We start from the raw sequence: 12,985 nt of genomic DNA, 5'->3' as shown, positions 1-12,985 counted from the left end.
TCACAGTGTGGCTCCATGTGATACTCGCAGGTGAAACTAAAATGTTTTGGGAAACCGATCGATTTTCAGTGCAATATTGCTATTTCATCCGAATTTCCCAGGTGGTATCTTAGAAATCGGCTTGAGCGGACAAACGTACGAAAACTTTTATTACTCCTACGTTTCGGCCGGGGTACTGTACAGAAACGATAGTGGACGTTCCTAACCAGTTTTTTTGCACGAAAATGTTTTATGCTGGGCTCGACTACTGACGTCATTTTCTTTAGTGACGTCATTATCGTCACAGAAGGGACGTCAGTATGAATGATAACTCGTCACTAAAAAAACTGGAATAAAAAGTTTTTCTGAGCTGAATGACGTGGGGGTCGAACCCAGGACCTCTTGATCAATGTGCATCGGACGTTTTACTTACTGCGCCATTAACCCAGATGCAAGAGCCTTCATAAGCGCACGTTATATCTAGCATTCTCTTTCTCTCACAGTGATCTTGGTTGGCGGAGTTGGTGTCACCATCTGGGAACGAAGCGGAGTACTACATCATAACACTAAAGTGCGCCGACAGGGAGCACTAAGGTAGGTGCAATGCAATTATTCGGTTTGGTGACGCAGTTACGTGTCCTACCTTTGGCATCGTGGTGCCACGCGACGCAATCGTCACCAGAATTGTGGAACTTCCACATGCGCCAACCGTGCTTCTCCGCTGCCTACTACTTCGAGTGCGATAGCGCTGAGTAACCGACTAATGAAACTACTGAATTGAGCGCCTCAGAAAGGCAGAGTACGTCGATGGGCGAATGTCTTGCAATTCCATGCTCTCGCGCAGCGACAGGCACACCAACGATAAGCACAACGCCTTCTCGTGTTCTCAGTCCATTCTACCAGCTCTCCCTCTCGCATTCCTGCAGCGATGAGTTGTATAGATGCTTGAGCACAAATGTAGGTTGCTATGTCACCGGTGAGCGCACACAACGGCGTTTCTCTCATCAAATGAGGACGCTTTGAACGAGCCAATATGGAGTACCAATGTTATGTTATTCTTGGTGCAATCGTCACGCGGTGTTCATCATATGCAGTGTCCAGGTGTAAGCCCTTTCAACTACCACAAGGGTCAAATCATGATCTTTGGCATTGGTGGTAGGGATAGAGATGTCCCACTTGGCTTCACATTCTGTACATTTGTGTTAAACGGTTCTATAGCTGCCGAACGCCAAGCGATATTGTGCAAGCTTTCCTTCTCGTATGTCAAAGCACAATAATCGATCAACTACTTTTGTGAAGAAAAGGTTTAATTTCGTGTTTTACCGATTCCTATGACGAATGAAACGATTTTTTTGTTTTTTTTTTTGAAATGGCATAAGGTCGTTTCCAAAAAAAAAAGTGGTTTGTGCAGATATCCCTAGTTCAGATGTCCCCAAAACCTAAACATAGTGTATAGGAGGATAACATATCAATAATCAATTTTCTGTTCGGAACAGAGACGTGAGCTCCTAAAAGAACTATACGTACCATAATTCATCCAATACCACCAACAAAACGTCTTGCCCTACGCTCTTAATTCATATTAATCGCGTTAATCAGCAATCCCAAGGAACTATCAGCGACGGAGACTCTGGTTCGGGATCCAGTGGCTCGCCCTGGCAAACGTGATCGAGTTCATGCTACTGGGTAATTGCCTATATGTGCGCTGCCTCGGATCCCTCAGTGTCGCATTTATCGTAGACTGCTGACTCGCAACGTCCTCACAAACCTCTCTAATCAACAAACAGAATCCTATGCACCACAACGGGACCATCAAGAAGTGCTGGCAGTGCATTGAAGGCGATGAAAAGCCCTTAATTCTCGTACACAAATTATTCGCTTCAGCAGTATGCGTATATGCGGTCGTAAGCCAAACGTATTACCCAGTATGTGTCTACAATGAGCAGAGTAGGTTCTGGAGTGAATGGCCGAAATGTTAGAGAAAGTGGTTTTCGCTTTTCTCTGAGCATTTACTGCAGGGAAGAAAAAAAGCAGTCGTAAGCTCTAAGCAGCCACTTATTTTTGAAATAGAGAGACAATGAGTAAACAGCACGAATCGTTTAGCAATGTCTCACTATGGTTAGAAAGATTGTTTTGCATCTTTACGAACAGCTGAAATAAAATATTAAACCTTACGAATGTTCCCCATTTCTTATGGTTTGTTAGGTAGTTAATAGTACATGACTTGGAACACTATAAAGCTAACAGACACCTATGTCAACCTGTAAGTGAGAGGTGCGTGCATCGAGTATTAGTTGCACCTCTCATTGGGGTGATCGTCACAATGGGCCAACACTAATGAAAGGAAATGGGAAATTTTTGATTTCCTGCGCGGTGAACTGGGCGGCTTTATGCTGTCCCATAGTAGAGTACCCAGTACTCAAAATCGTTAGTCTTTTTTCTTAACACTTCTGGAGACGTCGGTTCCGGGCAGAAGCCAGTCGAAAACCACAGCGGGGAGCGTTTCCTGTTTTAGAACTAATTTGTAAGACTATTTTTCGGTGTACCTTGTAGACGAGCTAGATGCAAGTGGTGTTGATGTCTGTTTCGGGCGATGGCACACTGGATTTTTCGTATTACGTGTATTACGTGGGGAAAACCGGGAATTTCCGGCAGTGCCATTCTGAATTTAGGAAAAAAGAAGAAGTGATCCTCCGACTCACTGTGCTGCTCGACACCCCCTCCTTCTTTTTTCTCTCTCTCTTTCTTTCTCTCTAGTTTTTTGAAAGGTAATATGTTTCTTTTTTTCATAGTTTCATAGCAGCACACAGTCTATGATCAAAGACTGCGTAAAAGTGTGTTCGCGCTTGTCTAAATTATACTAACACAATTTCGAAGTGTTTGATCGTCAATCCTAATGCATTATGTTATCCTCTGGGTACCAAACGACAAAATATTTCTTTAATATTTTATTCGGAGGTGCCAAGCATGTCACATTAGCTAAAGAGGCAGCAAACCGACCCGTAATATCGACTCATTGAAACTATTGCATTCTTTCGTTCATTCGTCCTGCTGGTTATCTAATGACAATTTCGTCGTGCATGCTAGTGCTCTGCCACGAAAAAAAAGGCCACAGTCTCAACATTAAGCCAATTTTCACGTAATAACATGTTCAAATTCAGTTTTTTTTTTTTCAAGGACAATTGTTTATTGGAACGATTTACCTGGCTCTGTTCGTGAAATTAATACATCAAATTTTTTAAAGTTATTCAAGTGATGTTAATATTTTTTTCTCATTTTGTACGCGGTTGTGCTTAGGAGCTGACGATATTTGTTTTGTAAAGGAATTGTGGTCATATTGTTATTCTAAGCTGTTGTATTTATGTACCCCACTCTTCCAATATCCCTTATTCGGGCTGCGGGATCTGAAATAAATAAATAAATAAATAAATAAATAAATAAATAAATAAATAAATAAATAAATACATGAGTGCGTGAAGCTGCGTTTGATGATGGTATTGTAGAAATTAACCCGAGAACTCATCATTGTGGTAAGGGCCCATGTCATTTGGAAACAGTCGGCGTTATTTTTGGCCTCACGGATAATGCCGTGTCTGTTAATGTCCACACTGCCGGACATATACAAATGTTCGTCACTAAGCACCACAGGCGGGCGCAGAATTTCCCTTTTAGGAGGAGGAGGAGGGGGGGGGTGAAGGTTCGTCGTAGCACCCCCTCCATAATATGTCAATGCATTAGGCTAACTTCACGACCCCCCCCCCCCCCGACTCGCAGTGACCCCTCCTTATTATGTAAATGTATGGCTGGCTTTGCGCCTCCCCCCTCGTTAGGTGACTAGTGTAGGGTGCTGCTGCCCCACTGTCCTCCAACCCCCCAACCCCGGGCGCACACTCATGTTTACACCAGTCTATTCGCATAACCCATCAGCAAATGGCGCAAGGGCAACTCAGGCCAAAGAGCACCAAACACAGGGTTTTTCATTGGTTCAATTATAGAAAAAAAAATAAAAAAATAAAAAAAAATCTTAGGGTGGCAAGAGTAAAAGAGTGGGGCATAGGGATTAAACTTGCCCCGCCGTGGTGGTCTAGTGGCTAAGGTACACGGCTGCTGACCCGCAGGTCGCGGGTTCAAATCCCGGCTGCGGCGGCTGCATTTCCGATGGAGGCGGAAATGTTGTAGGCCCGTGTGCTCGGATTTGGGTGCACGTTAAAGAACCCCAGGTGGTCTAAATTTCCGGAGCCCTCCACTACGGCGTCTCTCATAATCATATGGTGGTTTTGGGACGTTAAACCCCACATATCATAGGGATTAAACTTAAGTGTAATGACTATGTGTGATGAGTTTAAAACGGTCTAAACCTATGGGTTTTAAAAAGTCACGCAGTGGCGGCAGTGGTGCTTGCCAGGACAAGGAGTGCGTGCTGCATGACATCTGGTAAAGAAGTCTCAGCGTTTCTCTCAGGATTGAGAGAGGGCTGAGATTAGTGAGAATATGTAATTAAGTGCAGGAATCCGACATCAGCTAAGAACTTTAAAACTACTTTTATGGGAAACATGGGATCGTCCCCAAGAAAGAATAAAGGGTGAGGCGGTATGTGGCATTTGTATAGCTTTGGGAAGTGATGCAGTCTTTGTGGTTCAAGGTACGGGCACATAATTAAAGCGTGAAGGACAGATAGCACATAACCACATTTTTCACAACACGGTGCATGAGAGTTGCTTAAAAGGTGCGAGTGTGTTGCATGTGTATGACCGATCCTGAGTCTACACAGTGCAACTTCTTGATGCCTGTTACGTTTTTCAGAAGTATATCTACCTATTCTTGGCTTTACTGTGTGCAATTTGTTTTCAATTGCTGCGTTCCATTCCTCTTGCCATTGCTTACGCATTCGGTTTCTGATTAGCGGCCTCAAGTCCTCATATGGGATGACGACTACGTCTACTGTTGGGCGGAGTGCAGCGGACTTCACAAGTCGGTCCGCTGCCTCATTGCCAGCTATGTTGCAGTGTCCCGGAATCCAGCATAGCGTGATTTTCAGGTTGGATCTGTAGGCTGACATGAAGCAGTTTAGAACGATATTAGTCACTGGATTTTTATGTGTGTTTGCGGAAGACAACGTAGTCACTGCACTGAGGGAATCTGTGTATATGATGGAGGCTGGTTCTTTCTTCTTTAAGATGTGCCTTATAGCTAGCAGTATGCCATTGCACTCAGCAGTAAATATGCTGGTATGTTCATTCATTGTTGCAGATTCAGAGTACGCTGGGCCGTATGCAGCACATGCGACGGCCGAGGACTTGGAAGCATCAGTGTAGTACTCAGCACACCTGTATTTTGCCTGCAAGTACATGAAATGCTGATCGATTGCGACTGGGAGGCCATGCTTTCCTACCTCTAGGAATGACAAGTCGCAATTGATAGCTCGCATTTCCCATGGTGCCACAGTGTCCTTGTGGGAACTTAGTTGAAGATTGGAGACAGGTCACTTTTTTATCTATCCTGTCTTCTAGTCTCTAATGTTGAAATTGCTCTCTAGGCCAATCACAGCTGACAAGACAAATTCATTTGAATACACACCTGCCAAGTCTCAACATGCGTTCAAGTGTGACAATGCACCACCCCATCTCTGCGTTTTTTGATGGACCACAGCGTTTAAGGGGTGAATCAGTGCTTTATTACCTTGTTGCTGTAATCGCAATGGTGCGGCGAATAGCATGTCCTGATTGAGATCATCCAAATAAAGGTTGTGAACGACACGGCATGCTTAAAGGGGCCCTTTAACACTTTTCGAGCGTGGTCAGAAAATGCTGGCAATCGGTAGTAGAAGCTTCCGAGAACACGCAAGCCAAATGTTATAGCACAGCACGTGGCATGGAATTCAGAATAAATCATCAAAGTCGGCCAAAATTGCTTTCTCTTGTCTCGAAAAATTACGGAAAACGCTCAAAAAAGACACTTAGATCGCCCATCTATCAGCCGTTGGCTGATTTGAAGATGGCGCGCTCGTTTGTTAAAGAGATCGCCGCGAGAGGCCGCAACGCCTGCGTGCGCAATCGCACTGACAAAGTCGCGTATTCGTAGAAAAAAAGAAAGTGCTCAAGGTCATGAGGCGCACGTGACGTTTTTTGTTTGACCCTCCCATCCCTCCCTGCTTAGCTTCCAGCGCTTTCGTCGGAGTGACAGAAGAGAGAATGTGATTGCAGCGTGTGACAAATCTTTGTAACTGCGTTCGTACTGAACGGATCCTTAAAATTTTTGCGGCGTTGAATTGGTGAGGTAATACGCTTTTCCAGTGAATTAATTCCATGGTTACTGATCAAAGTGTTTCATCGCCTCTCTAAAAAGTTGTCGGGAGATTCGGTGGACACTTGACGCCCTCTTTGTTTCAATGCGAACACACAAAATTCGACACTGCAAGTGCTACCAACAAATGGTTTAAATGCACTGTGTTGAAATGACATATAATTCATAGTAACGATTGTATTTATTAGTAACCATTCAGTGTTTCTTGATCGGTTGCATAATTTTTTTTTCAAATAACATCATGTCCTCCCCTGTTTTTCTCTGCAGTGTGGTCCTGCACTCCTTTTTTTTTTGCAAGTGTGTGCAACGTCAAGTATGCCATTTTTTAATGAAATAAGAAATGTTAGTGCTCTATCCGAACATGATTTGCACTATATATTTTTTCTTTAGTTTTTGTTTTTATTTCTTGCACTGTATCATTTTTTCTTTCTAACTTAATTCGTTGTACCACTTTTTTCTCTTCATTTCTTTCCTTGAATTTATTGATGTATTTTTCTCTACTTACTTTGTACTTGCCCCCCTTACTCGAAGCGTTATTGGGCTCTGTAAGGTATGATGAACAAATCAATTGCCACATGCAAACGAATCTATCGCATATCTAGACAAAACCACTTATCCTGTGTTCGTCTTTCTTTAGCAATAAAATCAAGATCTCACCAGACTGCACGCATTTATCAAACCATATGAACAGACCTATAAGCCTTGGTCATTAGTGCACAAACTCCGCAAAGACTTCGTACACTTCACTTTGTTTCCAAGTACGAAAATACTCCATTCGGCCTTCGAAGGCGACATTCTCTCTGAATACTCGTTCCCGCAATGGGACTCTGAAATCCCGAGACGCTCCTAATTAGGATGTAGCAGCTGAGGTCAATAGCACGGCAGATTAGGGCTTTTACAGTGGCATCGACGACAGGTGGTTCATTGACGCCTCTGAGTAACCACTCCCTATCCCCTCCCACCATTTGTGGACCACCGCCTGTGGGACCACCGCACGTGCGTCGAAGCGTATACCCCGCGTCACAAAAAATGGTGTAGTTTAGGCGCTGCGCTGTTACCGGGAAATGAGCGCGCGCTTTTCCAGGCGGCGTGGGCGTTCAAAAGCCCAGCGGGGGTTGCCGACGAGCGCCCCTAAGAAAGGCGTTAGTTCGACTCGGAATATTGACGACAGGAGGCGCGGCGGTCGACAGCGATAGAGGCCCCCCATCTACGAGTGGCGGCCGCCCGCCCGTAGCGAGCTGGTGGCGGCAGTGCCGAGGATTTACGAGTGCAGCTATTTCACTTCCCTCCGGGGCCACACTGCATGAGGGACACGCGTTTGCGAGGCTCGCAAGAGTGTCGGCGCGAAGAGCTATCAAAGAAGAGGTCTGGTGCCGATTGAGGTCGAGCGCCCAATTCGAGAGATCGGATGCAAAGAGAACCGATCTGGAGCCCACGATACGCCATTGCGGAGGACGCGTGCGGAATAGCGAAGCGAGGGGTGTTAAGGGCTGCTGCTTTGCATCCAGAACGGCGTTACCTCACCCCCTTCGAATGCAGCTCGCTTCTTCCATTTGCGCAGTGAAACGAGGCGCCGCGCCATATGTGTACAACGCTGCCGCCGCTACACGCGGTGCGATCGAGTCGTTTTTAACGCGCCCCCCTGTAGTCACGCAAGAGGCTATTTGGTGTCCAGGAAATGAGCTTTACTTTCTTTATTCGTTTCTGCACCTCCTCTCTTTTACATAAAGATGCCCCGCCGATACGGGTCATTGGATTTTATAGCGATCGCGCAATGGAAGGTGTTTCTTCGAGGTCATCTGTTTCCAGCTATGGGACCACCTAAAATAAAAAGAAAGGAAGAAATAACCAGGTAAGATGAAAAGGGTGTACACACTACGTACTTTGAATTCTAAAAAGGCGTTTCCGACTACATACGAAGCTTCATTGACGATCGTTTCATGCCGTCGAAAGGGTATAATCAAATGTGTACAAGAGGCACAAGTACATAGGGAGGGCATATGCAGGCCTTGCATGAGAAAGCACCCCAAAATAATTGCGCGCCCGTGACCGTTAAAAAAAAGGCGGCGACAAATCTTATCTCGCCATGCTTGTGTACCCTTTTTGAAGAGCTCTTTCTCTCCCCTGTCTAAACGTTAAGAATGAACGAGCGTGAGGCGTAGATTGCCTGATGGAGATACCAGGCTCTGTAAGTGCGCAACGGGCTGCGTTGCGCAAGAAATTGAAAAAAAAAATGGTTCCGGGGCTTCACGTGCAAAGCCGCTCTCCATAAACTGTCGACGAAGTCGTGTTTCGAGCGGAAGTCATCGCTCCTAGAGATCTACGCAACATGCCCTTCTTCTGACGTCACTGCAGCCACGGCGCGTGACGTGTATTTACCCGATAATGCGTGAGTAGTACTAAAAAAAGTTTAATATCGTTACTGGGAGTGAAGGGTTCTGCATCAGAAGAACTCCCACTTGGTGCTGAAGGCCGGTGCTTGGGCTCTTGTTGTGAATCGTTCATTTAATCAAGCGTTTGACGAACAATCGTCTCGCGAGGAATCATACGTGTGCAAAACACATACACTCGCCAGGGTAAAAAAAATTAAAAAGCAAGCATTCACATTTCGGGCACCGTGTGCGTCTTTTGTTCACAATAAAGATGTTAGCGTGTAGCACGTGGCTATTTATGGGCCAGGGGGTGCAGAGTGCGGGTGTATATTTCGGGTAGATAGCCCTTTGTTCTGTTTGCCGTGCGGCTAGTCAGCTGAATGCAAAAATAATTCTAAGAGCAAACGGGCAGATGTCTTTCTATTGCAATGCTATACTGCTGCGTCCCAGTGAATACTGCGGCCAGTTCGGACGCAGCCGCTATCATCAGACTGGACACAGCACCTGTAAACGCAGCTGTAATCGCAAACAATTATGAGAGACGCCGTAGTGGAGGGCGCCAGAAATTTCAACCGCCTGGTGTCTTTTAACGTGCATAGGCATCTGACTGTACATGGGCGCAACCATACCATTTCGCCTTCATCGGTATGCGACTGCCGCGGCAGGGGTCGAAGCCGCATTCTTTGAGTCAGCAGCTGAGCCGAAAGTTGCCGGAGGCCTCTATACCGCGGTTGACCTTCGTCCCAAACTATAATCACTTCTACAATCATTTTAATCCCGCGAAGTCGTGGCGCACGTGTACTATTGGCCCGGTGTGCGACCCAAAGCGGCGCTGCGAACCGCGCCTGTATGACGTCAGTTCGAGGATTCGCGCGCTTTCGAGGCACGGCGCCGTATGGAAACTACCGGGGTGGCAAAACTCAGAAAAGGCGCAGTTCAATTGATTATCTGGTGTGTGGTGGATACCGACGCTGTTCTAACAACCATGGAGGTCCGCTTTTAACGCTCATTTAAAAAGTACAGTAGCTTTGTTTCTTAAAATTGCGGCCGTTCTTCTCCGCGGCCAGTGCTACGCAGTGGTGGAGTACTGCTCTGTGCCTCTTCTTTCGCCCGTGACAAGGGCGTTAGCTTTCACAACTACAACGACCCGAAGCTGAGGAAGAAGTCGATGGTCAAACTCCGAGAGGGAAAGCGCCCCACGCCTTTAGTGACTGTGTTCAGCTAGCACTTCGCTGAGAGTGACTCTTTCTATACCCGCATTACGCCCCACTTTTCGGTAAGCTTGCAACCGTGTTTCAGCGCCTCGCCAGCACTTCAGCCATTTATTGTACAAAGGCTACAGGCGTAGGCGCGCTACTTACACCAGGTGAGGTAAGCCCCGAAGCCTACCGCAGAGTCCTCTATACAGGGAGCCGACGACGCGACCTCCAAATCGCCTTGGGTAAACGTGCATCGGAAACGCCGCTGAGCGGCGCAGGACATCTGAGAGTACAATTTCATTTGTTTGGTGTACGTACATATATTGAATATTTCACCTAAGACATGAAGGCGCCACCATGTTGGGTGGTTAACTAGATGTTTTCGTGTTTTTGTTGATGGCAGTGTTATTTAGTAAAACCATGAAACATCGTATACGCACTAACTCAACCGTTTTCATGTGTATGTGTCTACCGAACACTGTTGGGTTACTTGATAAAAAAGCTAAACACAAAAGATGACAGCCCAACATGTCGGAACTCACTTGAAACATGAGAGTGCCCTCATGTTTGGCTGTTAAGTTGCTGTTTTCGTGCTTTTGTTGATTGCGATGTTATTCAGTAAGGCCACGAAACATCGCATGCACTAACTCAACTATTTTCATGTGTATGCGTATACCGTAACACTGGTTGGCAAAGATGCAAAACCCAAAAGTCAACAGCCCATCAAGGCGGACCTCACCTAAGACATGAGGGCACCACCATATTGGGCTGTTGATTTTTTCGTGTTTTTGTAGATTTCGATGTTAATTAGTAAGACTATGAAACACCGTATGGACTAACTCAACCGTATTCGTGTGTATGCGTCTACCGTTAGACTGTTGGCTTACTTGCTGAAAATGTAAAGCACAAAAGTCAACAGCCCAACATCGCGGCAATCACCTAAGATAGATAGCGCCGCCATTTGGGTTGTTGATGTTTTTGTAGATTGCGATGTTATTCAGTTAGGTCATGAAACGTCGTATGCACTAGCTCAACCATTTTCGTGTGCATGTGTCTACCTTAACACTGTCGGGTAAAGATGCAAAAGACAAAAGCTGACAGTCGGACATGGCGGAACTCACCTAAGATATGTTGGTGCCGCCATGTTGGGCTGTTAAGTTGATCTTCTTGTCGTTTTGTGGATTGCGTCGTTATTTAGCAAGGCCATAAAACATCAAATGCACTATCCCAACCATTTTCATGCGTATCCGTCTACTGTAACCCTGTCGGCTTACTGAGTAAAGATGCAAAACACAAAAGTTAGCATCCCAACATGGCAGAACTCACCCATGGCATGAGGGCGCCACCGTGTTGGGCATTCAAGTTTGTGTTTTCGTGTTTTTGTAGATTGCCATGTTATTTAGTAAGACCATGAAACATCGTATCCACTAACTCAATCGTATTCGTGTGCATGCGTCTACCTTAACACTGCTGTCTTCATGAGTAAAGATGCGAAACAGAGAAGTTAACATCCCAACATAGCATAATTCATCTAAGACTCGAGGGCGCCGCCATATTGAGCTGTTAAGTTGATGTTTTCGTCTTTTTGTAGATTGCGATGTTATTCAGCAAGGCCATTAAACATCGTATGCACCAACTCAACCGTTTTCAAGTGTATGCAACTACCGAACACTGTTGGGTTACCCCGTAAAGATGCAAAACACAAACATTAACAACCCAATATGGCGGAACTCACCTAAGACATGAGGTCGCCCCCATGTGGGGCTGTTGATGTTTTCGAGTTTTTGTATATTGTAATGTTATTTAGTAAGGCCATAAAACATCGTATGATCTAACTCATTCGTTTTCATGTGTATGCGTCTACCGAACACTGTTGGGTTACTTGGTAAAGATGCAAAACACAAAAGTTGACAGCCCAACATGGCGGAACTCACGTAAGAGATGTTGGCGCCGCCATGTTGGGCTATTTAGTTGATGTTTTCGTGTTTTTGTAGATTGCGATGTTATTTAGTAAGGCCATAAAACATCGTATCCACTTACTCAACCGCTCTCATGTGTATCCGTCTACTGTAGCACTGTTGTCTTAATGAGTAAGGATGCGAAACACAGAAGTTAACATCCCAACATGGCAGAACTCATCTAAGACATGAGGGCGCCGCCATATTGGGCTGGTGATGTCTTCGTGTTTTTGCAGATTGTGATGCTGTTTAGTAAGGCCATGAGACATCGTATGCACTAACTCAACCATTTTCATGTGTATGCGTTTACCGAACACTGTTGGGTTACTTGATACAGTTGCAAAACGCAAAAGTTGACAGCCAAACATGGCGGACTCGCCTAATACGCGAGGGCACCCTCATGTTGGGCTGTTTATGTTTTCGAGTTTTTGTAGATTGCAATGTTTTTAGTTAGACCATGAAACATCGTACACACTAACTCAACCGTTTTCATGTGTATGCGTCTGCCTAACACTGTTGGCTTGCTTGGTAAAGATGCAAAACACGAAAGTTAACAGCCCAACACGGCGGAACTGAAACACCTCCGTAAAATAGTGTATACATAGTTTACTTGTCAACACAAGCGCACGCTTTTAGGGCACTTCTTACCATAAATTCATAAGCGAAACTTGCATAATCTTTGCGGCCCTGTACCAAGCAGCGATAGCCATTTTTTTATACTCGGATACCCGAGCGACGGCCATGTGTAGTATTATTATGGATTGCTTCAAGATGTTGCTCTCATTGAACAAACATTACCGAGACAAAATGCAGCCCTTTGCATGTGCCAGCGGTTGTATTAAGACGGAACTTGCCCCCTGGGCGAGTTACACCAGCACCTACCCCTCAAGAGCTTTCTTATTGCGATACAACCCAGGCTTTCACCCTGCCGACGCCCTTAACTGCAACCCAAGCACAATTTCAAATTTGGTATTTTGATGCTGATTGGCATTTCAAGAAGATGCAACAGTTCATTGACCGCCGAAGCAGAGAGTTAAACTGTTGCTCTGCAGTAATTATCTCGTGTGTTTGCGAATGTCAGAGTGGCAGAAATGAGCCACTTTCACACATATCCTCGTGTGCACTGCCATTATCTTTGCACTGCAGAAAAAATATTTTAAGGAAAAGGGCAAGC

At 45.4% G+C, this 12,985-nt stretch overlaps 1 long non-coding RNA gene across 1 annotated transcript in view; it reads left to right on the top strand.

The window, feature by feature from the left end:
- Positions 1 to 6,943, top strand: part of LOC142768574 (uncharacterized) — a 71,459-nt gene extending 64,516 nt beyond the window's left edge. Inside the window, exons 2-3 of the long non-coding RNA XR_012885342.1 lie at positions 483 to 573; positions 5,230 to 6,943. This is a non-coding gene — a long non-coding RNA (uncharacterized LOC142768574). The remainder of the gene's footprint in view (positions 1 to 482; positions 574 to 5,229) is intronic.
- Positions 6,944 to 12,985: the final 6,042 nt, after the last annotated feature.

The sequence above is a fragment of the Rhipicephalus microplus genome, chromosome 8 (genome assembly GCF_043290135.1).
Source record: "Rhipicephalus microplus isolate Deutch F79 chromosome 8, USDA_Rmic, whole genome shotgun sequence".
NCBI lineage: Eukaryota > Metazoa > Arthropoda > Arachnida > Ixodida > Ixodidae > Rhipicephalus > Rhipicephalus microplus.
Note: the sequence above shows the minus strand (reverse complement) of the source record. Positions and strands in the feature narration are given on the sequence as shown.